Raw genomic sequence first — 19,856 nt, forward strand, 5'->3', positions numbered from 1 at the left:
TGTACTGGCAATAAAAGTTTTTTTCCAATTTAAATAGCTAGAGAATAAAAACAATTTGCCAGTAATAAGAAAAAACCTACAGCACCTGGTGTTCCCATGTGGTCTCCCACCCAAGTACTAACTAGGCCCAACACTGCTTAGCTTCCAAGATCAGACGAGATTGGGCGTATCTAATTTGGTATGGCTGTAGGTGAGATACAGGCACTTTTTTGCCCTCTTCTACTTCTATAACCAGGTAAGTTAATAAAAAAGTTTCCTAACTGTATTGGCTTACTGAAAAAAATCATGTGTTGGTAATGTAAAAAGACCTACAGGACATGATATTAGCAGGTGGTCTCAAATTAAACTACTAAAGAGGCTCAACACTGTTTAGCTGCCAAAAGCAGTTGGAATTGGGTCTAAACAGTGTGGTAAGTTTTTAGGTGATGGCTATTGTGTCTGTTTGACCTCTTTCAAATGTCTGTACTGGCAATAAAGAGAAAAAAGTTTCCAATTTAAAAAGCTAGAGAATAAAAACATTTTGCCAGTAATGGGAAAAACCTACAGCACCTGGTGTTCCCATGTGGTCTCCCACCCAAGTACTAACCAGGCCCAACACTGCTTAGCTTCCAAGATCAGACGAGATTGGGCGTATCTAATGTGGTATGGCTGTAGATGAGATACAGGCACTTTTTTGCCCTCTTCTACTTCTATAACCAGGTAAGTTAATAAAAAAGTTTCCTAACTGTTTTGGCTTACTGAAAAAAATCATGTGTTGGTAATGTAAAAAGACCTACAGGACATGATATAAGCAGGTGGTCTAAAATTAAACTACTAAAGAGGCTCAACACTGTTTAGCTGACAAAAGCAGTTGCAATTGGGCCTAAACAGTGTGGTAAGTTTTTAGGTGATGGCTATTGTGTCTGTTTGACATCTTCCAAATGTCTGTACTGGCAATAAAAGTTTTTTTCCAATTTAAATAGCTAGAGAATAAAAACAATTTGCCAGTAATAAAAAAAAACCTACAGCACCTGGTGTTCCCATGTGGTCTCCCACACAAGTACTAACCAGGCCCAACACTGCTTAGCTTCCAAGATCAGACAAGATTGGGCGTATCTAATGTGGTATGGCTGTAGGTGAGATACAGGCACTTTTTTGCCCTCTTCTACTTCTATAACCAGGTAAGTTAATAAAAAAAGTTTCCTAACTGTATTGGCTTACTGAAAAAAATCATGTGTTGGTAATGTAAAAAGACCTACAGGACATGATATTAGCAGGTGGTCTCAAATTAAACTACTAAAGAGGCTCAACACTGTTTAGCTGCCAAAAGCAGTTGGAATTGGGCCTAAACAGTGTGGTAAGTTTTTAGGTGATGGCTATTGTGTCTGTTTGACCTCTTTCAAATGTCTGTATTGGCAATAAAGAGAAAAAAGTTTCCAATTTAAAAAGCTAGAGAATAAAAACAATTTGCCAGTATTGGGAAAAACCTACAGCACCTGGTGTTTCCATGTGGTCTCCCACCCAAGTACTAACAAGGACCAACACTGCTTAGCTTCCAAGATCAGACGACATTGGGCGTATCCAATGTGGTATGGCTGTAGGTGAGATACAGGCACTTTTTTGCACTCTTCTACTTCTATAACCAGGTAAGCTAATAAAAAAGTGTCCTAAATGTTTTGGATTACTAAAAAAAATCATGTGTTGGTAATGTAAAAAGACCTACAGGACATGATATAAGCAGGTAGTCTCAAATTAAACTACTAAAGAGGCTCAACACTGTTTAACTGCCAAAAGCAGTTGGAATTGGGCCTAAACAGTGTGGTAAGTTTTTAGGTGATGGCTATTGTGTCTGTTTGACCTCTTTCAAATGTCTGTACTGGCAATAAAGAGAAAAAAGTTTCCAATTTAAAAAGCTAGAGAATAAAAACAATTTGCCAGTAATGGGAAAAAGCCTACAGCTCCTGGTGTTCCCATGTGGTCTTCCACCCAAGTACTAACCAAGCCCAACATTGCTTAGCTTCCAAGATCAGATGAGATTGGGCGTATCCAATGTGGTATGGCTGTAGGTGAGATACAGGCACTTTTTTGCCCTCTTCTACTTCTATAACCAGGTAAGTTAATAAAAAAGTTTCCTACCTGTTTTGGCTTACTGAAAAAAATCATGTGTTGGTAATGTAAAAAGACCTACAGGACATGATATAAGCAGGTAGTCTCAAATTAAACTACTAAAGAGGCTCAACACTGTTTAACTGCCAAAAGCAGTTGGAATTGGGCCTAAACAGTGTGGTAAGTTTTTAGGTGATGGCTATTGTGTCTGTTTGACCTCTTCTAAATGTCTGTACTGGCAATAAAAAAAAGTTTCCAATTTAAATAGCTAGAGAATAAAAACAATTTGCCAGTAATAAGAAAAAACCTACAGCACCTGGTGTTCCCATGTGGTCTCCCACCCAAGTACTAACCAAGCCCAACACTGCTTAGCTTCCAAGATCAGACCAGATTGGGCGTATCTAATGTGGTATGGCTGTAGGTGAGATACGGGCACTTTTTTGCCCTCTTCTACTTCTATAACCAGGTAAGTTAATAAAAAAGTTTCCTACCTGTTTTGGCTTACTGAAAAAAATCATGTGTTGGTAATGTAAAAAGACCTACAGGACATGATATAAGCAGGTGGTCTCAAATTAAACTACTAAAGAGGCTCAACACTGTTTAGCTGCCAAAAGCAGTTGCAATTGGGCCTAAACAGTGTGGTAAGTTTTTAGGTGATGGCTATTGTGTCTGTTTGACCTCTTCCAAATGTCTGTACTGGCAATAAAAGTTTTTTTCCAATTTAAATAGCTAGAGAATAAAAACAATTTGCCAGTAATAAGAAAAAACCTACAGCACCTGGTGTTCCCATGTGGTCTCCCACCCAAGTACTAACTAGGCCCAACACTGCTTAGCTTCCAAGATCAGACGAGATTGGGCGTATCTAATTTGGTATGGCTGTAGCTGAGATACAGGCACTTTTTTGCCCTCTTCTACTTCTATAACCAGGTAAGTTAATAAAAAAGTTTCCTAACTGTATTGGCTTACTGAAAAAAATCATGTGTTGGTAATGTAAAAAGACCTACAGGACATGATATTAGCAGGTGGTCTCAAATTAAACTACTAAAGAGGCTCAACACTGTTTAGCTGCCAAAAGCAGTTGGAATTGGGTCTAAACAGTGTGGTAAGTTTTTAGGTGATAGCTATTGTGTCTGTTTGACCTCTTTCAAATGTCTGTACTGGCAATAAAGAGAAAAAAGTTTCCAATTTAAAAAGCTAGAGAATAAACACATTTTGCCAGTAATGGGAAAAACCTACAGCACCTGGTGTTCCCATGTGGTCTCCCACCCAAGTACTAACCAGGCCCAACACTGCTTAGCTTCCAAGATCAGACGAGATTGGGCGTATCCAACGTGGTATGGCTGTAAGTGAAATACAAGCACTTTTTTGCCCTCTTCTACTTCTATAACCAGGTAAGCTAATAAAAAAGTTTACTAACTGTATTGGCTTACTGAAAAAAATCATGTGTTGGTAATGTAAAAAGACCTACAGGACATGATATTAGCAGGTGGTCTCAAATTAAACTACTAAAGAGGCTCAACAATGTTTAGCTGCCAAAAGCAATTGAAATTGGGCATAAACAGAGTGGTAAGTTTTTAGATGATGGCTATTGTGTCTGTTTGACCTCTTCCAAATGTCTGTACTGGCAATAAAGAGAAAAAAGTTTCCAATTTAAAAAGCTAGAGAATAAAAACAATTTGCCAGTAATGGGAAAAACCTACAGCACCTGGTGTTCCCATGTGGTCTCCCACGCAAGTACTAACCAGGCCCAACACTGCTTAGCTTCCAAGATCAGATGAGATTGGGCGTATCCAATGTGGTATGGCTGTAGGTGAGATACAGGCACTTTTTTGCCCTCTTCTACTTCTATAACCAGGTAAGCTAATAAAAAAGTGTCCTAACTGTTTTGGCTTACTGAAAAAAATCATGTGTTGGTAATGTAAAAAAACCTACAGGACATTTTATAAGCAGATGGTCTTAAATTAAACTACTAAAGAGGCTCAACACTGTTTAGCTGCCAAAAGCAGTTGGAATTGGGCCTAAACAGTGTGGTAAGTTTTTAGGTGATGGCTATTGTGTCTGTTTGACCTCTTCCAAATGTCTGTACTGGCAATAAAGAGAAAAAAGTTTCCAATTTAAAAAGCTAGAGAATAAAAACAATTTGCCAGTAATGGGAAAAACCTACAGCACCTGGTGTTCCCATGTGGTCTCCCACCCAAGTACTAACCAGGCCCAACACTGCTTAGCTTCCAAGATCAGACGAGATTGGGCGTATCCAACGTGGTATGGCTGTAGGTGAGATACATGCACTTTTTTGCCCTCTTCTACTTCTATAACCAGGTAAGTTAATAAAAAAAGTTTCCTAACTGTATTGTCTTACTGAAAAAAATCATGTGTTGGTAATGTAAAAAGACCTACAGGACATGATATAAGCAGGTAGTCTCAAATTAAACTACTAAAGAGGCTCAACACTGTTTAACTGCCAAAAGCAGTTGGAATTGGGCCTAAACAGTGTGGTAAGTTTTTAGGTGATGGCTATTGTGTCTGTTTGACCTCTTTCAAATGTCTGTACTGGCAATAAAGAGAAAAAAGTTTCCAATTTAAAAAGCTAGAGAATAAAAACAATTTGCCAGTAATGGGAAAAAGCCTACAGCTCCTGGTGTTCCCATGTGGTCTTCCACCCAAGTACTAACCAAGCCCAACATTGCTTAGCTTCCAAGATCAGACGAGATTGGGCGTATCCAATGTGGTATGGCTGTATGTGAGATACAGGCACTATTTTGCCCTCTTCTACTTCTATAACCAGGTAAGCTAATAAAAAAGTTTCCTAACTGTATTGGCTTACTGAAAAAAATCATGTGTTGGTAATGTAAAAAGACCTACAGGACATGATATTAGCAGGTGGTCTCAAATTAAACTACAAAAGAGGCTCAACAATGTTTAGCTGCCAAAAGCAGTTGGAATTGGGCCTAAACAGTGTGGTAAGTTTTTAGGTGATGGCTATTGTGTCTGTTTGACCTCTTCCAAATGTCTGTACTGGCAATAAAAAAAAGTTTCCAATTTAAATAGCTAGAGAATAAAAACAATTTGCCAGTAATAAGAAAAAACCTACAGCACCTGGTGTTCCCATGTGGTCTCCCACCCAAGTACTAACCAAGCCCAACACTGCTTAGCTTCCAAGATCAGACGAGATTGGGCGTATCTAATGTGGTATGGCTGTAGGTGAGATACGGGCACTTTTTTGCCCTCTTCTACTTCTATAACCAGGTAAGTTAATAAAAAAGTTTCCTACCTGTTTTGGCTTACTGAAAAAATCATGTGTTGGTAATGTAAAAAGACCTACAGGACATGATATAAGCAGGTGGTCTCAAATTAAACTACTAAAGAGGCTCAACACTGTTTAGCTGCCAAAAGCAGTTGCAATTGGGCCTAAACAGTGTGGTAAGTTTTTAGGTGATGGCTATTGTGTCTGTTTGACCTCTTCCAAATGTCTGTACTGGCAATAAAAGTTTTTTTCCAATTTAAATAGCTAGAGAATAAAAACAATTTGCCAGTAATAAGAAAAAACCTACAGCACCTGGTGTTCCCATGTGGTCTCCCACCCAAGTACTAGCCAAGCCCAACACTGCTTAGCTTCCAAGATCAGACGAGATTGGGCGTATCTAATGTGGTATGGCTGTAGGTGAGATACAGGCACTTTTTTGCCCTCTTCTACTTCTATAACCAGGTAAGTTAATAAAAAAGTTTCCTAACTGTATTGGCTTACTGAAAAAAATCATGTGTTGGTAATGTAAAAAGACCTACAGGACATGATATTAGCAGGTGGTCTCAAATTAAACTACTAAAGAGGCTCAACACTGTTTAGCTGCCAAAAGCAGTTGGAATTGGGTCTAAACAGTGTGGTAAGTTTTTAGGTGATGGCTATTGTGTCTGTTTGACCTCTTTCAAATGTCTGTACTGGCAATAAAGAGAAAAAAGTTTCCAATTTAAAAAGCTAGAGAATAAAAACATTTTGCCAGTAATGGGAAAAACCTACAGCACCTGGTGTTCCCATGTGGTCTCCCACCCAAGTACTAACCAGGCCCAACACTGCTTAGCTTCCAAGATCAGACGAGATTGGGCGTATCCAATGTGGTATGGCTGTAGGTGAAATACAAGCACTTTTTTGCCCTCTTCTACTTCTATAACCAGGTAAGCTAATAAAAAAGTGTCCTAACTGTTTTGGCTTACTGAAAAAAATCATGTGTTGGTAATGTAAAAAAACCTACAGGACATGATATAAGCAGGTGGTCTCAAATTAAACTACTAAAGAGGCTCAACACTGTTTAGCTGCCAAAAGCAGTTGGAATTGGGCCTAAACAGTGTGGTAAGTTTTTAGGTGATGGCTATTGTGTCTGTTTGACCTCTTCCAAATGTCTGTACTGGCAATAAAAAAAAGTTTCCAATTTAAATAGCTAGAGAATATAAACAATTTGCCAGTAATGGAAAAAATCCTACAGCACCAGGTGTTCCCATGTGGTCTCCCACCCAAGTACTAACCAGGCCCAACACTGCTTAGCTTCCAAGATCAGACGAGATTGGGCGTATCCAACGTGGTATGGCTGTAGGTGAAATACAAGCACTTTTTTGCCCTCTTCTACTTCTATAACCAGGTAAGCTAATAAAAAAGTTTCCTAACTGTATTGGCTTACTGAAAAAAATCATGTGTTGGTAATGTAAAAAGACCTACAGGACATGATATTAGCAGGTGGTCTCAAATTAAACTACTAAAGAGGCTCAACAATGTTTAGCTGCCAAAAGCAGTTGAAATTGGGCATAAACAGAGTGGTAAGTTTTTAGATGATGGCTATTGTGTCTGTTTGACCTCTTCCAAATGTCTGTACTGGCAATAAAGAGAAAAAAGTTTCCAATTTAAAAAGCTAGAGAATAAAAACAATTTGCCAGTAATGGGAAAAACCTACAGCACCTGGTGTTCCCATGTGGTCTCCCACCCAAGTACTAACCAGGCCCAACACTGCTTAGCTTCCAAGATCAGATGAGATTGGGCGTATCCAATGTGGTATGGCTGTAGGTGAGATACAGGCACTTTTTTGCCCTCTTCTACTTCTATAACCAGGTAAGCTAATAAAAAAGTGTCCTAACTGTTTTGGCTTACTGAAAAAAATCATGTGTTGGTAATGTAAAAAAACCTACAGGACATTTTATAAGCAGATGGTCTCAAATTAAACTACTAAAGAGGCTCAACACTGTTTAGCTGCCAAAAGCAGTTGGAATTGGGCCTAAACAGTGTGGTAAGTTTTTAGGTGATGGCTATTGTGTCTGTTTGACCTCTTCCAAATGTCTGTACTGGCAATAAAGAGAAAAAAGTTTCCAATTTAAAAAGCTAGAGAATAAAAACAATTTGCCAGTAATGGGAAAAACCTACAGCACCTGGTGTTCCCATGTGGTCTCCCACCCAAGTACTAACCAGGCCCAACACTGCTTAGCTTCCAAGATCAGACGAGATTGGGCGTATCCAACGTGGTATGGCTGTAGGTGAGATACATGCACTTTTTTGCCCTCTTCTACTTCTATAACCAGGTAAGTTAATAAAAAAAGTTTCCTAACTGTATTGTCTTACTGAAAAAAATCATGTGTTGGTAATGTAAAAAGACCTACAGGACATGATATTAGCAGGTGGTCTCAAATTAAACTACTAAAGAGGCTCAACACTGTTTAGCTGCCAAAAGCAGTTGGAATTGGGCCTAAACAGTGTGGTAAGTTTTTAGGTGATGGCTTTTGTGTCTGTTTGACCTCTTTCAAATGTCTGTACTGGCAATAAAGAGAAAAAAAGTTTCCAATTTAAAAAGCTAGAGAATAAAAACAATTTGCCAGTAATGGGAAAAACCTACAGCACCTGGTGTTCCCATGGGGTCTCCCACCCAAGTACTAACCAGGCCCAACACTGCTTAGCTTGCAAGATCAGACGAGATTGGGCGTATCCAATGTGGTATGGCTGTAGGTGAGATACAGGCACTTTTTTGCACTCTTCTACTTCTATAACCAGGTAAGCTAATAAAAAAGTGTCCTAAATGTTTTGGATTACTAAAAAAAATCATGTGTTGGTAATGTAAAAAGACCTACAGGACATGATATAAGCAGGTAGTCTCAAATTAAACTACTAAAGAGGCTCAACACTGTTTAGCTGCCAAAAGCAGTTGGAATTGGGCCTAAACAGTGTGGTAAGTTTTTAGATGATGGCTATTGTGTCTGTTTGACCTCTTTCAAATGTCTGTACTGGCAATAAAGAGAAAAAAGTTTCCAATTTAAAAAGCTAGAGAATAAAAACAATTTGCCAGTAATGGGAAAAACCTACAGCACCTGGTGTTCCGATGTGGTCTCCCACCCAAGTACTAACCAGGCCCAACACTGCTTAGCTTCCAAGATCAGACGAGATTGGGCGTATCCAATGTGGTATGGCTGGAGGTGAGATATCGACACTATTTTGCCCTCTTCTACTTCTATAACCAGGTAAGCTAATAAAAAAGTTTCCTAACTGTATTGACTTACTGAAAAAAATCATGTGTTGGTAATGTAAAAAGACCTACAGGACATGATATTAGCAGGTGGTCTCAAATTAAACTACTAAAGAGGCTCAACACTGTTTAGCTGCCAAAAGCAGTTGGAATTGGGCCTAAACAGTGTGGTAAGTTTTTAGGTGATGGCTTTTGTGTCTGTTTGACCTCTTTCAAATGTCTGTACTGGCAATAAAGAGAAAAAAAGTTTCCAATTTAAAAAGCTAGAGAATAAAAACAATTTGCCAGTAATGGGAAAAACCTACAGCACCTGGTGTTCCCATGTGGTCTCCCACCCAAGTACTAACCAGGCCCAACACTGCTTAGCTTGCAAGATCAGACGAGATTGGGCGTATCCAATGTGGTATGGCTGTAGGTGAGATACAGGCACTTTTTTGCACTCTTCTACTTCTATAACCAGGTAAGCTAATAAAAAAGTGTCCTAAATGTTTTGGATTACTAAAAAAAATCATGTGTTGGTAATGTAAAAAGACCTACAGGACATGATATAAGCAGGTAGTTTTAAATTAAACTACTAAAGAGGCTCAACACTGTTTAGCTGCCAAAAGCAGTTGGAATTGGGCCTAAACAGTGTGGTAAGTTTTTAGATGATGGCTATTGTGTCTGTTTGACCTCTTTCAAATGTCTGTACTGGCAATAAAGAGAAAAAAGTTTCCAATTTAAAAAGCTAGAGAATAAAAACAATTTGCCAGTAATGGGAAAAAGCCTACAGCACCTGGTGTTCCCATGTGGACTCCCACCCAAGTACTAACCAAGCCCAACATTGCTTAGCTTCCAAGATCAGACGAGATTGGGCGTATCCAATGTGGTATGGCTGTAGGTGAGATACAGGCACTATTTTGCCCTCTTCTACTTCTATAACCAGGTAAGCTAATAAAAAAGTTTCCTAACTGTATTGGCTTACTGAAAAAAATCATGTGTTGGTAATGTAAAAAGACCTACAGGACATGATATTAGCAGGTGGTCTCAAATTAAACTACAAAAGAGGCTCAACAATGTTTAGCTGCCAAAAGCAGTTGGAATTGGGCCTAAACAGTGTGGTAAGTTTTTAGGTGATGGCTATTGTGTCTGTTTGACCTCTTCCAAATGTCTGTACTGGCAATAAAAAAAAGTTTCCAATTTAAATAGCTAGAGAATAAAAACAATTTGCCAGTAATAAGAAAAAACCTACAGCACCTGGTGTTCCCATGTGGTCTCCTACCCAAGTACTAACCAAGCCCAACACTGCTTAGCTTCCAAGATCAGACGAGATTGGGCGTATATAATGTGGTATTGCTGTAGGTGAGATACAGGCACTTTTTTGCCCTCTTCTACTTCTATAACCAGGTAAGTTAATAAAAAAGTTTCCTACCTGTTTTGGCTTACTGAAAAAAATCATGTGTTGGTAATGTAAAAAGACCTACAGGACATGATATAAGCAGGTGGTCTCAAATTAAACTACTAAAGAGGCTCAACACTGTTTAGCTGCCAAAAGCAGTTGCAATTGGGCCTAAACAGTGTGGTAAGTTTTTAGGTGATGGCTATTGTGTCTGTTTGACCTCTTCCAAATGTCTGTACTGGCAATAAAAGTTTTTTTCCAATTTAAATAGCTAGAGAATAAAAACAATTTGCCAGTAATAAGAAAAAACCTACAGCACCTGGTGTTCCCATGTGGTCTCCCATCCAAGTACTAACCAGGCCCAACACTGCTTAGCTTCCAAGATCAGACGAGATTGGGCGTATCTAATGTGGTATGGCTGTAGGTGAGATACAGGCACTTTTTTGCCCTCTTCTACTTCTATAACCAGGTAAGTTAATAAAAAAGTTTCCTAACTGTATTGGCTTACTGAAAAAAATCATGTGTTGGTAATGTAAAAAGACCTACAGGACATGATATTAGCAGGTGGTCTCAAATTAAACTACTAAAGAGGCTCAACACTGTTTAGCTGCCAAAAGCAGTTGGAATTGGGCCTAAACAGTGTGGTAAGTTTTTAGGTGATGGCTATTGTGTCTGTTTGACCTCTTTCAAATGTCTGTACTGGCAATAAAGAGAAAAAAGTTTCCAATTTAAAAAGCTAGAGAATAAAAACATTTTGCCAGTAATGGGAAAAACCTACAGCACCTGGTGTTCCCATGTGGTCTCCCACCCAAGTACTAACCAGGCCCAACACTTCTTAGCTTCCAAGATCAGACGAGATTGGGCGTATTCAATGTGGTATGGCTGTAGGTGAAATGCAAGCACTTTTTTGCCCTTTTCTACTTCTATAACCAGGTAAGCTAATAAAAAAGTGTCCTAACTGTTTTGGCTTACTGAAAAAAATCATGTGTTGGTAATGTAAAAAAACCTACAGGACATGATATAAGCAGGTGGTCTCAAATTAAACAACTAAAGAGGCTCAACACTGTTTAGCTGCCAAAAGCAGTTGGAATTGGGCCTAAACAGTGTGGTAAGTTTTTAGGTGATGGCTATTGTGTCTGTTTGATCTCTTTCAAATGTCTGTACTGGCAATAAAGAGAAAAAAGTTTCCAATTTAAAATGCTAGAGAATAAAAACAATTTGCCAGTAATGGGAAAAACCTACAGCACCTGGTGTTCCCATGTGGTCTCCCACCTAAGTACTAACCAGGCCCAACACTGCTTAGCTTCCAAGATCAGACGAGATTGGGCGTATCCAATGTGGTATGGCTGTAGGTGAAATACAAGCACTTTTTTGCCCTCTTCTACTTCTATAACCAGGTAAGCTAATAAAAAAGTGTCCTAACTGTTTTGGCTTACTGAAAAAAATCATGTGTTGGTAATGTAAAAAAACCTACAGGACATGATATAAGCAGGTGGTCTCAAATTAAACTACTAAAGAGGCTCAACACTGTTTAGCTGCCAAAAGCAGTTGGAATTGGGCCTAAACAGTGTGGTAAGTTTTTAGGTGATGGCTTTTGTGTCTGTTTGACCTCTTTCAAATGTCTGTACTGGCAATAAAGAGAAAAAAAGTTTCCAATTTAAAAAGCTAGAGAATAAAAACAATTTGCCAGTAATGGGAAAAACCTACAGCACCTGGTGTTCCCATGTGGTCTCCCACCCAAGTACTAACCAGGCCCAACACTGCTTAGCTTCCAAGATCAGACGAGATTGGGCGTATCCAATGTGGTATGGCTGTAGGTGAGATACAGGCACTTTTTTGCACTCTTCTACTTCTATAACCAGGTAAGCTAATAAAAAAGTGTCCTAACTGTTTTGGCTTACTGAAAAAAATCATGTGTTGGTAATGTAAAAAAACCTACAGGACATGATATAAGCAGGTGGTCTCAAATTAAACTACTAAAGAGGCTCAACACTGTTTAGCTGCCAAAAGCAGTTGGAATTGGGCCTAAACAGTGTGGTAAGTTTTTAGGTGATGGCTATTGTGTCTGTTTGACCTCTTTCAAATGTCTGTACTGGCAATAAAGAGAAAAAAGTTTCCAATTTAAAATGCTAGAGAATAAAAACAATTTGCCAGTAATGGGAAAAACCTACAGCACCTGGTGCTCCCATGTGGTCTCCCACCTAAGTACTAACCAGGCCCAACACTGCTTAGCTTCCAAGATCAGACGAGATTGGGCGTATCCAATGTGGTATGGCTGTATGTGAAATACAAGCACTTTTTTGCCCTCTTCTACTTCTATAACCAGGTAAGCTAATAAAAAAGTGTCCTAACTGTTTTGGCTTACTGAAAAAAATCATGTGTTGGTAATGTAAAAAAACCTACAGGACATGATATAAGCAGGTGGTCTCAAATTAAACTACTAAAAAGGCTCAACACTGTTTAGCTGCCAAAAGCAGTTGGAATTGGGCCTAAACAGTGTGGTAAGTTTTTAGGTGATGGCTTTTGTGTCTGTTTGACCTCTTTCAAATGTCTGTACTGGCAATAAAGAGAAAAAAAGTTTCCAATTTAAAAAGCTAGAGAATAAAAACAATTTGCCAGTAATGGGAAAAACCTACAGCACCTGGTGTTCCCATGTGGTCTCCCACCTAAGTACTAACCAGGCCCAACACTGCTTAGCTTCCAAGATCAGACGAGATTGGGCGTATCCAATGTGGTATGGCTGTAGGTGAAATACAAGCACTTTTTTGCCCTCTTCTACTTCTATAACCAGGTAAGCTAATAAAAAAGTGTCCTAACTGTTTTGGCTTACTGAAAAAAATCATGTGTTGGTAATGTAAAAAAACCTACAGGACATGATATAAGCAGGTGGTCTCAAATTAAACTACTAAAGAGGCTCAACACTGTTTAGCTGCCAAAAGCAGTTGGAATTGGGCCTAAACAGTGTGGTAAGTTTTTAGGTGATGGCTTTTGTGTCTGTTTGACCTCTTTCAAATGTCTGTACTGGCAATAAAGAGAAAAAAAGTTTCCAATTTAAAAAGCTAGAGAATAAAAACAATTTGCCAGTAATGGGAAAAACCTACAGCACCTGGTGTTCCCATGTGGTCTCCCACCCAAGTACTAACCAGGCCCAACACTGCTTAGCTTCCAAGATCAGACGAGATTGGGCGTATCCAATGTGGTATGGCTGTAGGTGAGATACAGGCACTTTTTTGCACTCTTCTACTTCTATAACCAGGTAAGCTAATAAAAAAGTGTCCTAACTGTTTTGGCTTACTGAAAAAAATCATGTGTTGGTAATGTAAAAAAACCTACAGGACATGATATAAGCAGGTGGTCTCAAATTAAACTACTAAAGAGGCTCAACACTGTTTAGCTGCCAAAAGCAGTTGGAATTGGGCCTAAACAGTGTGGTAAGTTTTTAGGTGATGGCTATTGTGTCTGTTTGACCTCTTTCAAATGTCTGTACTGGCAATAAAGAGAAAAAAGTTTCCAATTTAAAATGCTAGAGAATAAAAACAATTTGCCAGTAATGGGAAAAACCTACAGCACCTGGTGCTCCCATGTGGTCTCCCACCTAAGTACTAACCAGGCCCAACACTGCTTAGCTTCCAAGATCAGACGAGATTGGGCGTATCCAATGTGGTATGGCTGTATGTGAAATACAAGCACTTTTTTGCCCTCTTCTACTTCTATAACCAGGTAAGCTAATAAAAAAGTGTCCTAACTGTTTTGGCTTACTGAAAAAAATCATGTGTTGGTAATGTAAAAAAACCTACAGGACATGATATAAGCAGGTGGTCTCAAATTAAACTACTAAAAAGGCTCAACACTGTTTAGCTGCCAAAAGCAGTTGGAATTGGGCCTAAACAGTGTGGTAAGTTTTTAGGTGATGGCTTTTGTGTCTGTTTGACCTCTTTCAAATGTCTGTACTGGCAATAAAGAGAAAAAAAGTTTCCAATTTAAAAAGCTAGAGAATAAAAACAATTTGCCAGTAATGGGAAAAACCTACAGCACCTGGTGTTCCCATGTGGTCTCCCACCCAAGTACTAACCAGGCCCAACACTGCTTAGCTTCCAAGATCAGACGAGATTGGGCGTATCCAATGTGGTATGGCTGTAGGTGAGATACAGGCACTTTTTTGCACTCTTCTACTTCTATAACCAGGTAAGCTAATAAAAAAGTGTCCTAAATGTTTTGGATTACTAAAAAAAATCATGTGTTGGTAATGTAAAAAGACCTACAGGACATGATATAAGCAGGTAGTCTCAAATTAAACTACTAAAGAGGCTCAACACTGTTTAGCTGCCAAAAGCAGTTGGAATTGGGCCTAAACAGTGTGGTAAGTTTTTAGATGATGGCTATTGTGTCTGTTTGACCTCTTTCAAATGTCTGTACTGGCAATAAAGAGAAAAAAGTTTCCAATTTAAAAAGCTAGAGAATAAAAACAATTTGCCAGTAATGGGAAAAGCCTACAGCACCTGGTGTTCCCATGTGGTCTCCAACCCAAGTACTAACCAAGCCCAACATTGCTTAGCTTCCAAGATCAGACGAGATTGGGCGTATATAATGTGGTATGGCTGTAGGTGAGATACAGGCACTTTTTTGCCCTCTTCTACTTCTATAACCAGGTAAGTTAATAAAAAAGTTTCCTACCTGTTTTGGCTTACTGAAAAAAATCATGTGTTGGTAATGTAAAAAGACCTACAGGACATGATATTAGCAGGTGGTCTCAAATTAAACTACTAAAGAGGCTCAACACTGTTTAGCTGCCAAAAGCAGTTGGAATTGGGCCTAAACAGTGTGGTAAGTTTTTAGGTGATGGCTATTGTGTCTGTTTGACCTCTTCCAAATGTCTGTACTGGCAATAAAAAAAAGTTTCCAATTTAAATAGCTAGAGAATAAAAACAATTTGCCAGTAATAAGAAAAAACCTACAGCACCTGGTGTTCCCATGTGGTCTCCCACCCAAGTACTAACCAAGCCCAACACTGCTTAGCTTCCAAGATCAGACGAGATTGGGCGTATATAATGTCGTATGGCTGTAGGTGAGATACAGGCACTTTTTTGCCCTCTTCTACTTCTATAACCAGGTAAGTTAATAAAAAAGTTTCCTACCTGTTTTGGCTTACTGAAAAAAATCATGTGTTGGTAATGTAAAAAGACCTACAGGACATGATATAAGCAGGTGGTCTCAAATTAAACGACTAAAGAGGCTCAACACTGTTTAGCTGCCAAAAGCAGTTTCAATTGAGCCTAAACAGTGTGGTAAGTTTTTAGGTGATGGCTATTGTGTCTGTTTGACCTCTTCCAAATGTCTGTACTGGCAATAAAAGTTTTTTTCCAATTTAAATAGCTAGAGAATAAAAACAATTTGCCAGTAATAAGAAAAAACCTACAGCACCTGGTGTTCCCATGTGGTCTCCCATCCAAGTACTAACCAGGCCCAACACTGCTTAGCTTCCAAGATCAGACGAGATTGGGCATATCTAATGTGGTATGGCTGTAGGTGAGATACAGGCACTTTTTTGCCCTCTTCTACTTCTATAACCAGGTAAGTTAATAAAAAAGTTTCCTAACTGTATTGGCTTACTGAAAAAAATCATGTGTTGGTAATGTAAAAAGACCTACAGGACATGATATTAGCAGGTGGTCTCAAATTAAACTACTAAAGAGGCTCAACACTGTTTAGCTGCCAAAAGCAGTTGGAATTGGGCCTAAACAGTGTGGTAAGTTTTTAGGTGATGGCTATTGTGTCTGTTTGACCTCTTTCAAATGTCTGTACCGGCAATAAAGAGAAAAAAGTTTCCAATTTAAAAAGCTAGAGAATAAAAACATTTTGCCAGTAATGGGAAAAACCTACAGCACCTGGTGTTCCCATGTGGTCTCCCACCCAAGTACTAACCAGGCCCAACACTGCTTAGCTTCCAAGATCAGACGAGATTGGGCGTATCCAATGTGGTATGGCTGTAGGTGAAATACAAGCACTTTTTTGCCCTCTTCTACTTCTATAACCAGGTAAGCTAATAAAAAAGTGTCCTAACTGTTTTGGCTTACTGAAAAAAATCATGTGTTGGTAATGTAAAAAAACCTACAGGACATGATATAAGCAGGTGGTCTCAAATTAAACTACTAAAGAGGCTCAACACTGTTTAGCTGCCAAAAGCAGTTGGAATTGGGCCTAAACAGTGTGGTAAGTTTTTAGGTGATGGCTATTGTGTCTGTTTGACCTCTTTCAAATGTCTGTACTGGCAATAAAGAGAAAAAAGTTTCCAATTTAAAAAGCTAGAGAATAAAAACAATTTGCCAGTAATGGGAAAAACCTACAGCACCTGGTGTTCCCATGTGGTCTCCCACCTAAGTACTAACCAGGCCCAACACTGCTTAGCTTCCAAGATCAGATGAGATTGGGCGTATCCAATGTGGTATGGCTGTAGGTGAAATACAAGCACTTTTTTGCCCTCTTCTACTTCTATAACCAGGTAAGCTAATAAAAAAGTGTCCTAAATGTTTTGGCTTACTGAAAAAAATCATGTGTTGGTAATGTAAAAAAACCTACAGGACATGATATAAGCAGGTGGTCTCAAATTAAACTACTAAAGAGGCTCAACACTGTTTAGCTGCCAAAAGCAGTTGGAATTGGGCCTAAACAGTGTGGTAAGTTTTTTAGGTGATGGCTATTGTGTCTGTTTGACCTCTTTCAAATGTCTGTACTGGCAATAAAGAGAAAAAAGTTTCCAATTTAAAAAGCTAGAGAATAAAAACATTTTGCCAGTAATGGGAAAAACCTGCAGCACCTGGTGTTCCCATGTGGTCTCCCACCCAAGTACTAACCAGGCCCAACACTGCTTAGCTTCCAAGATCAGACGAGATTGGGCGTATCCAATGTGGTATGGCTGTAGGTGAAATACAAGCACTTTTTTGCCCTCTTCTACTTCTATAACCAGGTAAGCTAATAAAAAAGTGTCCTAACTGTTTTGGCTTACTGAAAAAAATCATGTGTTGGTAATGTAAAAAAACCTACAGGACATGATATAAGCAGGTGGTCTCAAATTAAACTACTAAAGAGGCTCAACACTGTTTAGCTGCCAAAAGCAGTTGGAATTGGGCCTAAACAGTGTGGTAAGTTTTTAGGTGATGGCTATTGTGTCTGTTTGACCTCTTCCAAATGTCTGTACTGGCAATAAAAAAAAGTTTCCAATTTAAATAGCTAGAGAATATAAACAATTTGCCAGTAATGGAAAAAATCCTACAGCACCAGGTGTTCCCATGTGGTCTCCCACCCAAGTACTAACCAGGCCCAACACTGCTTAGCTTCCAAGATCAGACGAGATTGGGCGTATCCAACGTGGTATGGCTGTAGGTGAAATACAAGCACTTTTTTGCCCTCTTCTACTTCTATAACCAGGTAAGCTAATAAAAAAGTTTCCTAACTGTATTGGCTTACTGAAAAAAATCATGTGTTGGTAATGTAAAAAGACCTACAGGACATGATATTAGCAGGTGGTCTCAAATTAAACTACTAAAGAGGCTCAACAATGTTTAGCTGCCAAAAGCAGTTGAAATTGGGCATAAACAGTGTGGTAAGTTTTTAGATGATGGCTATTGTGTCTGTTTGACCTCTTCCAAATGTCTGTACTGGCAATAAAGAGAAAAAAGTTTCCAATTTAAAAAGCTAGAGAATAAAAACAATTTGCCAGTAATGGGAAAAACCTACAGCACCTGGTGTTCCCATGTGGTCTCCCACCCAAGTACTAACCAGGCCCAACACTGCTTAGCTTCCAAGATCAGATGAGATTGGGCGTATCCAATGTGGTATGGCTGTAGGTGAGATACAGGCACTTTTTTGCCCTCTTCTACTTCTATAACCAGGTAAGCTAATAAAAAAGTGTCCTAACTGTTTTGGCTTACTGAAAAAAATAATGTGTTGGTAATGTAAAAAAACCTACAGGACATTTTATAAGCAGATGGTCTCAAATTAAACTACTAAAGAGGCTCAACACTGTTTAGCTGCCAAAAGCAGTTGGAATTGGGCCTAAACAGTGTGGTAAGTTTTTAGGTGATGGCTATTGTGTATGTTTGACCTCTTCCAAATGTCTGTACTGGCAATAAAGTGAAAAAAGTTTCCAATTTAAAAAGCTAGAGAATAAAAACAATTTGCCAGTAATGGGAAAAACCTACAGCACCTGGTGTTCCCATGTGGTCTCCCACCCAAGTACTAACCAGGCCCAACACTGCTTAGCTTCCAAGATCAGACGAGATTGGGCGTATCCAATGTGGTATGGCTGTAGGTGGAATACAAGCACTTTTTTGCCCTCTTCTACTTCTATAACCAGGTAAGCTAATAAAAAAGTTTCCTAACTGTTATGGCTTACTGAAAAAAATCATGTGTTGGTAATGTAAAAAGACCTACAGGACATGATATAAGCAGGTGGTCTCAAATTAATCTACTAAAGAGGCTCAACGCTGTTTAGCTGCCAAAAGCAGTTGGAATTGGGCCGAAACAGTGTGGTAAGTCTTTAGGTGATGCCTATTGTGTCTGTTTGACCTCTCCCAAATGTCTGTGTCGGCAATAAAAAGAAAAAGTTTCCAATTTAAATAGCTAGAGAATAAAAACAATTTGCCAGTAATGGGAAAAAGCCTACAGCACCTTGTGTTCCCATGTGGTCTCCCACCCAAGTACTAACCAGGCCCAACATTGCTTAGCTTCCAAGATCAAACGAGATTGGGCGTATCCAATGTGGTATGGCTGTAGGTGAGATACAGGCACTATTTTGCCCTCTTCTACTTCTATAACCAGGTAAGCTAATAAAAAAGTTTCCTAACTGTATTGGCTTACTGAAAAAAATCATGTGTTGGTAATGTAAAAAGACCTACAGGACATGATATTAGCAGGTGGTCTCAAATAAAACTACTAAAGAGGCTCAACAATGTTTAGCTGCCAAAAGCAGTTGGAATTGGGCCTAAACAGTGTGGTAAGTTTTTAGGTGATGGCTATTGTGTCTGTTTGACCTCTTCCAAATGTCTGTACTGGCAATAAAGAGAAAAAAGTTTCCAATTTAAAAAGCTAGAGAATAAAAACATTTTGCCAGTAATGGGAAAAACCTACAGCACCTGGTGTTCCCATGTGATCTCCCACCCAAGTACTAACCAGGCCCAACACTGCTTAGCTTCCAAGATCAGACGAGATTGGGCGTATCCAATGTGGTATGGCTGTAGGTGTGATACAGGCACTTTTTTGCCCTCTTCTACTTCTATAACCAGGTAAGTTAATAAAAAAGTTTCCCAACTGTATTGGCTTACTGAAAAAAATCATGTGTTGGTAATGTAAAAAGACCTACAGGACATGATATTAGCAGGTGGTCTCAAATTAAACTACTAAAGAGGCTCAACACTGTTTAGCTGCCAAAAGCAGTTGGAATTGGGCCTAAACAGTGTGGTAAGTTTTTAGGTGATGGCTATTGTGTCTGTTTGACCTCTTTCAAATGTCTGTACTGGCAATAAAGAGAAAAAAGTTTCCAATTTAAAAAGCTAGAGAATAAAAACAATTTGCCAGTAATGGGAAAAACATACAGCACCTAGTGTTCCCATGTGGTCTCCCACCCAAGTACTAACCGGGCCCAACACTGCTTAGCTTCCAAGATCAGACGAGATTGGGCGTATCCAATGTGGTATGGCTGTAGGTGAGAGACACGCACTTTTTTGCCCTCTTCTACTTCTATAACCAGGTAAGCTAATAAAAAAGTGTCCTAACTGTTTTGGCTTACTGAAAAAAATCATGTGTTGGTAATGTAAAAAAACCTACAGGACATGATATAAGCAGGTGGTCTCAAATTAAACTACTAAAGAGGCTCAACACTGTTTAGCTGCCAAAAGCAGTTG

The 19,856-nt window shown here is 39.0% G+C and overlaps 40 non-coding genes and 3 pseudogenes across 40 annotated transcripts; all 43 read right to left on the reverse strand.

Annotated features, from left to right (window-relative positions):
- Window positions 1-73: 73 nt before the first annotated feature.
- LOC146035151 (5S ribosomal RNA) lies at window positions 74-192 on the reverse strand. The gene has a single exon (XR_014460554.1). It is a non-coding gene; the product is annotated as a 5S ribosomal RNA (ribosomal RNA).
- Window positions 193-537: 345 nt separating this feature from the next.
- On the reverse strand, window positions 538-656 carry LOC146032443 (5S ribosomal RNA). Its single transcript, XR_014457878.1, has one exon. It is a non-coding gene; the product is annotated as a 5S ribosomal RNA (ribosomal RNA).
- Window positions 657-998: 342 nt separating this feature from the next.
- LOC146034695 (5S ribosomal RNA) lies at window positions 999-1,117 on the reverse strand. Its single transcript, XR_014460099.1, has one exon. It is a non-coding gene; the product is annotated as a 5S ribosomal RNA (ribosomal RNA).
- Window positions 1,118-1,463: 346 nt separating this feature from the next.
- LOC146028941 (5S ribosomal RNA) lies at window positions 1,464-1,582 on the reverse strand (annotated as a pseudogene).
- A 346-nt stretch (window positions 1,583-1,928) lies between these two features.
- LOC146033666 (5S ribosomal RNA) lies at window positions 1,929-2,047 on the reverse strand. The gene has a single exon (XR_014459076.1). It is a non-coding gene; the product is annotated as a 5S ribosomal RNA (ribosomal RNA).
- Window positions 2,048-2,389: 342 nt separating this feature from the next.
- Window positions 2,390-2,508, reverse strand: LOC146034781 (5S ribosomal RNA). The gene has a single exon (XR_014460185.1). It is a non-coding gene; the product is annotated as a 5S ribosomal RNA (ribosomal RNA).
- Window positions 2,509-2,850: 342 nt separating this feature from the next.
- On the reverse strand, window positions 2,851-2,969 carry LOC146028147 (5S ribosomal RNA; annotated as a pseudogene).
- Window positions 2,970-3,314: 345 nt separating this feature from the next.
- On the reverse strand, window positions 3,315-3,433 carry LOC146031541 (5S ribosomal RNA). The gene has a single exon (XR_014457006.1). It is a non-coding gene; the product is annotated as a 5S ribosomal RNA (ribosomal RNA).
- Window positions 3,434-3,778: 345 nt separating this feature from the next.
- On the reverse strand, window positions 3,779-3,897 carry LOC146030795 (5S ribosomal RNA). Its single transcript, XR_014456280.1, has one exon. It is a non-coding gene; the product is annotated as a 5S ribosomal RNA (ribosomal RNA).
- A 345-nt stretch (window positions 3,898-4,242) lies between these two features.
- On the reverse strand, window positions 4,243-4,361 carry LOC146030809 (5S ribosomal RNA). Its single transcript, XR_014456293.1, has one exon. It is a non-coding gene; the product is annotated as a 5S ribosomal RNA (ribosomal RNA).
- Window positions 4,362-4,708: 347 nt separating this feature from the next.
- On the reverse strand, window positions 4,709-4,827 carry LOC146027454 (5S ribosomal RNA). The gene has a single exon (XR_014454855.1). It is a non-coding gene; the product is annotated as a 5S ribosomal RNA (ribosomal RNA).
- Window positions 4,828-5,169: 342 nt separating this feature from the next.
- On the reverse strand, window positions 5,170-5,288 carry LOC146032961 (5S ribosomal RNA). Its single transcript, XR_014458372.1, has one exon. It is a non-coding gene; the product is annotated as a 5S ribosomal RNA (ribosomal RNA).
- Window positions 5,289-5,629: 341 nt separating this feature from the next.
- LOC146033238 (5S ribosomal RNA) lies at window positions 5,630-5,748 on the reverse strand. Its single transcript, XR_014458648.1, has one exon. It is a non-coding gene; the product is annotated as a 5S ribosomal RNA (ribosomal RNA).
- A 345-nt stretch (window positions 5,749-6,093) lies between these two features.
- LOC146033082 (5S ribosomal RNA) lies at window positions 6,094-6,212 on the reverse strand. The gene has a single exon (XR_014458493.1). It is a non-coding gene; the product is annotated as a 5S ribosomal RNA (ribosomal RNA).
- A 342-nt stretch (window positions 6,213-6,554) lies between these two features.
- On the reverse strand, window positions 6,555-6,673 carry LOC146032133 (5S ribosomal RNA). The gene has a single exon (XR_014457576.1). It is a non-coding gene; the product is annotated as a 5S ribosomal RNA (ribosomal RNA).
- Window positions 6,674-7,018: 345 nt separating this feature from the next.
- On the reverse strand, window positions 7,019-7,137 carry LOC146030707 (5S ribosomal RNA). Its single transcript, XR_014456198.1, has one exon. It is a non-coding gene; the product is annotated as a 5S ribosomal RNA (ribosomal RNA).
- A 345-nt stretch (window positions 7,138-7,482) lies between these two features.
- On the reverse strand, window positions 7,483-7,601 carry LOC146030810 (5S ribosomal RNA). The gene has a single exon (XR_014456294.1). It is a non-coding gene; the product is annotated as a 5S ribosomal RNA (ribosomal RNA).
- Window positions 7,602-7,948: 347 nt separating this feature from the next.
- On the reverse strand, window positions 7,949-8,067 carry LOC146032779 (5S ribosomal RNA). Its single transcript, XR_014458197.1, has one exon. It is a non-coding gene; the product is annotated as a 5S ribosomal RNA (ribosomal RNA).
- A 345-nt stretch (window positions 8,068-8,412) lies between these two features.
- On the reverse strand, window positions 8,413-8,531 carry LOC146033922 (5S ribosomal RNA). Its single transcript, XR_014459331.1, has one exon. It is a non-coding gene; the product is annotated as a 5S ribosomal RNA (ribosomal RNA).
- A 346-nt stretch (window positions 8,532-8,877) lies between these two features.
- Window positions 8,878-8,996, reverse strand: LOC146032469 (5S ribosomal RNA). Its single transcript, XR_014457902.1, has one exon. It is a non-coding gene; the product is annotated as a 5S ribosomal RNA (ribosomal RNA).
- Window positions 8,997-9,342: 346 nt separating this feature from the next.
- On the reverse strand, window positions 9,343-9,461 carry LOC146032610 (5S ribosomal RNA). The gene has a single exon (XR_014458037.1). It is a non-coding gene; the product is annotated as a 5S ribosomal RNA (ribosomal RNA).
- Window positions 9,462-9,803: 342 nt separating this feature from the next.
- Window positions 9,804-9,922, reverse strand: LOC146027644 (5S ribosomal RNA). Its single transcript, XR_014455034.1, has one exon. It is a non-coding gene; the product is annotated as a 5S ribosomal RNA (ribosomal RNA).
- A 342-nt stretch (window positions 9,923-10,264) lies between these two features.
- LOC146031441 (5S ribosomal RNA) lies at window positions 10,265-10,383 on the reverse strand. The gene has a single exon (XR_014456908.1). It is a non-coding gene; the product is annotated as a 5S ribosomal RNA (ribosomal RNA).
- A 345-nt stretch (window positions 10,384-10,728) lies between these two features.
- LOC146032027 (5S ribosomal RNA) lies at window positions 10,729-10,847 on the reverse strand. Its single transcript, XR_014457476.1, has one exon. It is a non-coding gene; the product is annotated as a 5S ribosomal RNA (ribosomal RNA).
- Window positions 10,848-11,192: 345 nt separating this feature from the next.
- Window positions 11,193-11,311, reverse strand: LOC146030631 (5S ribosomal RNA). The gene has a single exon (XR_014456119.1). It is a non-coding gene; the product is annotated as a 5S ribosomal RNA (ribosomal RNA).
- Window positions 11,312-11,657: 346 nt separating this feature from the next.
- LOC146033094 (5S ribosomal RNA) lies at window positions 11,658-11,776 on the reverse strand. Its single transcript, XR_014458505.1, has one exon. It is a non-coding gene; the product is annotated as a 5S ribosomal RNA (ribosomal RNA).
- Window positions 11,777-12,121: 345 nt separating this feature from the next.
- Window positions 12,122-12,240, reverse strand: LOC146032980 (5S ribosomal RNA). Its single transcript, XR_014458390.1, has one exon. It is a non-coding gene; the product is annotated as a 5S ribosomal RNA (ribosomal RNA).
- Window positions 12,241-12,586: 346 nt separating this feature from the next.
- LOC146030632 (5S ribosomal RNA) lies at window positions 12,587-12,705 on the reverse strand. Its single transcript, XR_014456120.1, has one exon. It is a non-coding gene; the product is annotated as a 5S ribosomal RNA (ribosomal RNA).
- Window positions 12,706-13,051: 346 nt separating this feature from the next.
- On the reverse strand, window positions 13,052-13,170 carry LOC146033106 (5S ribosomal RNA). The gene has a single exon (XR_014458517.1). It is a non-coding gene; the product is annotated as a 5S ribosomal RNA (ribosomal RNA).
- Window positions 13,171-13,515: 345 nt separating this feature from the next.
- Window positions 13,516-13,634, reverse strand: LOC146032981 (5S ribosomal RNA). The gene has a single exon (XR_014458391.1). It is a non-coding gene; the product is annotated as a 5S ribosomal RNA (ribosomal RNA).
- Window positions 13,635-13,980: 346 nt separating this feature from the next.
- Window positions 13,981-14,099, reverse strand: LOC146033118 (5S ribosomal RNA). Its single transcript, XR_014458529.1, has one exon. It is a non-coding gene; the product is annotated as a 5S ribosomal RNA (ribosomal RNA).
- Window positions 14,100-14,444: 345 nt separating this feature from the next.
- Window positions 14,445-14,563, reverse strand: LOC146027779 (5S ribosomal RNA; annotated as a pseudogene).
- Window positions 14,564-14,905: 342 nt separating this feature from the next.
- Window positions 14,906-15,024, reverse strand: LOC146027361 (5S ribosomal RNA). The gene has a single exon (XR_014454765.1). It is a non-coding gene; the product is annotated as a 5S ribosomal RNA (ribosomal RNA).
- Window positions 15,025-15,366: 342 nt separating this feature from the next.
- Window positions 15,367-15,485, reverse strand: LOC146032421 (5S ribosomal RNA). Its single transcript, XR_014457857.1, has one exon. It is a non-coding gene; the product is annotated as a 5S ribosomal RNA (ribosomal RNA).
- Window positions 15,486-15,830: 345 nt separating this feature from the next.
- LOC146033131 (5S ribosomal RNA) lies at window positions 15,831-15,949 on the reverse strand. The gene has a single exon (XR_014458541.1). It is a non-coding gene; the product is annotated as a 5S ribosomal RNA (ribosomal RNA).
- A 345-nt stretch (window positions 15,950-16,294) lies between these two features.
- Window positions 16,295-16,413, reverse strand: LOC146032300 (5S ribosomal RNA). Its single transcript, XR_014457742.1, has one exon. It is a non-coding gene; the product is annotated as a 5S ribosomal RNA (ribosomal RNA).
- A 346-nt stretch (window positions 16,414-16,759) lies between these two features.
- Window positions 16,760-16,878, reverse strand: LOC146031825 (5S ribosomal RNA). Its single transcript, XR_014457277.1, has one exon. It is a non-coding gene; the product is annotated as a 5S ribosomal RNA (ribosomal RNA).
- A 342-nt stretch (window positions 16,879-17,220) lies between these two features.
- On the reverse strand, window positions 17,221-17,339 carry LOC146032134 (5S ribosomal RNA). The gene has a single exon (XR_014457577.1). It is a non-coding gene; the product is annotated as a 5S ribosomal RNA (ribosomal RNA).
- Window positions 17,340-17,684: 345 nt separating this feature from the next.
- LOC146030719 (5S ribosomal RNA) lies at window positions 17,685-17,803 on the reverse strand. The gene has a single exon (XR_014456210.1). It is a non-coding gene; the product is annotated as a 5S ribosomal RNA (ribosomal RNA).
- A 345-nt stretch (window positions 17,804-18,148) lies between these two features.
- LOC146033143 (5S ribosomal RNA) lies at window positions 18,149-18,267 on the reverse strand. The gene has a single exon (XR_014458553.1). It is a non-coding gene; the product is annotated as a 5S ribosomal RNA (ribosomal RNA).
- A 345-nt stretch (window positions 18,268-18,612) lies between these two features.
- On the reverse strand, window positions 18,613-18,731 carry LOC146033597 (5S ribosomal RNA). The gene has a single exon (XR_014459005.1). It is a non-coding gene; the product is annotated as a 5S ribosomal RNA (ribosomal RNA).
- Window positions 18,732-19,076: 345 nt separating this feature from the next.
- On the reverse strand, window positions 19,077-19,195 carry LOC146031407 (5S ribosomal RNA). Its single transcript, XR_014456874.1, has one exon. It is a non-coding gene; the product is annotated as a 5S ribosomal RNA (ribosomal RNA).
- A 345-nt stretch (window positions 19,196-19,540) lies between these two features.
- Window positions 19,541-19,659, reverse strand: LOC146033211 (5S ribosomal RNA). Its single transcript, XR_014458620.1, has one exon. It is a non-coding gene; the product is annotated as a 5S ribosomal RNA (ribosomal RNA).
- Between the last annotated feature and the right edge of the window lie 197 nt (window positions 19,660-19,856).

The sequence above is a fragment of the Crinia signifera genome, chromosome 8 (genome assembly GCF_055691185.1).
Source record: "Crinia signifera chromosome 8, ASM5569118v1, whole genome shotgun sequence".
Lineage (NCBI taxonomy): Eukaryota > Metazoa > Chordata > Amphibia > Anura > Myobatrachidae > Crinia > Crinia signifera.